Raw genomic sequence first — 2,611 nt, forward strand, 5'->3', positions numbered from 1 at the left:
TAGAGCTAAGAGTGTTGTTCAGTGGCTCATAGAGAATGATCAAAACAGTAATGATCATCATTATTTCTATTATTTGAAGGATACTGCTAACAAACTGGGGCGTCGGCTCACTAGAGGATTTCTCAAACTCTTTCTCATTGTGTCAAAAACTGTATCAGTCCTGGCTGTTATGCTCAAATACTATGCTTCTTCTATGCTTGGCTTCGTGGGAGCCACTACAATGGCAATATTCAACCAGGCAATGCTGGAAGATGAAAAAAGCAAACAACAAGGGGTGGGTCTGAAGGATCTCAACATGGATGTTGAAGAAATAAGAAAGAAGATTAAGGAGATGTTTGCCGCCTGATAAGCTCAAAGTGAGTGCCAATTTAAAACCCTGCATTACATTGTAGTTAGAATAAGTAGGGTATCATTCTAAGTCGGGGATTAGGGTATACTTCCTGTCAAAAACGTTAAACAAATTAGTATTATTCACAAACTATGAAACAAAAATAAAAGAAAGTATATATTTACAAAATTACAAGATAAGGGATTTATGAGAGTATTCTAATCTAGTTATCTAACCTAAATGATCAAAGAAATCTGATTCAAAATAGAAATAGATGAATGGAGAAGATGTAAGATGTAGTTATCAACTGTTAATGTCTAAGATTTAGCGGTGCTAAACCTCGGTTAACGCTGGTCCGATGGGCGGACCGCTACTTGTCATATTCTCAGAACTTCCGCTACCTGTCAAGTAAAATACAAAAGGCGTCAGAGGAAGACCGCGTTGGGCGGTTTTCTCTTCTCCGATGCCTAAGTTAGTCAATGTATTTATGTTGACAAAGTAACAGTAGGTAAGTAGTAAATGCGTAATTAATGAGGAGAGAGGAGAGAACATTTTATAGGTGAGGAGGGAACTGATCTTCTCCATGTTTTCTATGTGGGACTGACATGCTTCAGTTCCCAGCTTCTGGAGCTTCTGATGCTATCTTGGCGAGGCGCGTGGCGGCGCGTCAGCGGTGATCTGGGGGTGAGCCAGGGCTCAGGCGGTAGCCTGCTTGGCTGTGTTCCCGTAGGTCACTCCTTTGGCGGGAGTTGGTATCGCCGGTAGCATGAGCGTGGCTCATTATAGCTAATTATGCTTGGCAAATGCTCATGTAAGTACATCAACCATTAACACAAAAATAGAATATCAAATTATAAATCACAAATCAACATATGATGAAGATAGAAATGAATCAAGAACAGAGATGAACGCATACAAAGTTCTTATTACTTTCCTTATTTAAATTAAGGATTAAATACTTGTTACTCCTCATACTTTTCCCTGAAAAACAGTTTGGTCCCTCGCCTTTTAAATTAAACTGAATAGTCCTTATTCTCTCAAATTCTCATATAACAAGTCCAAAATGATCCGAAATGACTATTATGCCCCTAATTTTCTATTTTTATTATTATTATTTTTTTTTTCTCTATATTTTTAATTTTTCTCCCCCTTTTTTTATATTTTCTCTCTCCCTCCCTCTCTCCTGCCGCACAATCTCTCTCTCTCCCTCGACCTCTCTTCTTCTTCTTCTTCTCTTCCTCTGCAACCACCGGAGAACCTCCCTTTGAAGAGGGCGGATGACAAGGACTGGGAGGAATTGCCGGATCTGAAATCAGCAGGGAGAGGAGGACGGAGCTACCAGGAATCGGAGTCGGGGCTGTAGATCTCGACGACCAAGCGGTCCTCGATGTCGACCAAGTTGCCGATGAATCTGACACCGCCGACGAGAAGAGAGAGCCGGAGTCGAAAACGCCGAGAAGAGGGTTGATGCGGGAGAAGTGGAGAGGCGAGGTGGAGCGCTAAGAGCGCTTGAGGATTCTGGAGTAGGTGAAGTTGGGGGCGGTGATGAGGAAGAAGCCGTCGGCGCCGAGGAAGCAGGAGTGGGAGTAGTGGTGGGGAGGCGGAGCCAGCGGTTGGAGAGAGGGTCGAAGGCGAAGGACTGGTTGTTCTTGGAGGAGGTGTTGTGGATGCCGTAGAGGAAGAACCAGGGGTGGGATTGGGTTTGGGTTTGGGTTTGCGTGGCGGAGAAGGTGGTGGATGAGATGATGGATTGCCAGAGCTTGCAGACGGTGGAGGCTCGGACGAGGGTCGGGATGGGGAGGTAGGAGAGGATCAGCTCCGTCACGTCGGAGCTCAGGTTGGTGATTTCCGTCATGGGTTTGAGAGATAGAGAGAGGATGAGGAGTAATTCTGTAAGTCTTGCTTGTTCACTTTTTTGTTTCATAATAAACAATGAAGATTTGGAAATGGTGATGAAATGGTGGCCGGAGATGGTGTTCTCCGGTGGTTGCAGAGGAAGAGAAGAAGAAGAAGAAGAGAGGTCGAGGGAGAGAGAGAGATTGTGCGGCAGGAGAGAGGGAGGGAGAGAGAAAATATAAAAAAAGGGGGAGAAAAATTAAAAATATAGAGAAAAAAATTAAAATAATAATAAAAATAGAAAATTAGGGGCATAATAGTCATTTCGGATCATTTTGGACTTGTTATATGAGAATTTGAGAGAATAAGGACTATTCAGTTTAATTTAAAAGGCGAGGGACCAAACTGTTTTTCAGGGAAAAGTATGAGGAGTAACAAGTATTTAAC

General features: G+C 43.0%; 1 pseudogene; it reads right to left on the reverse strand.

The window, feature by feature from the left end:
- Positions 1-409: 409 nt before the first annotated feature.
- On the reverse strand, positions 410-2,216 carry LOC133744497 (F-box/kelch-repeat protein At3g24760-like; annotated as a pseudogene).
- Between the last annotated feature and the right edge of the window lie 395 nt (positions 2,217-2,611).

Source organism: Rosa rugosa, chromosome 4, assembly GCF_958449725.1.
Source record: "Rosa rugosa chromosome 4, drRosRugo1.1, whole genome shotgun sequence".
Classification (NCBI taxonomy): domain Eukaryota; kingdom Viridiplantae; phylum Streptophyta; class Magnoliopsida; order Rosales; family Rosaceae; genus Rosa; species Rosa rugosa.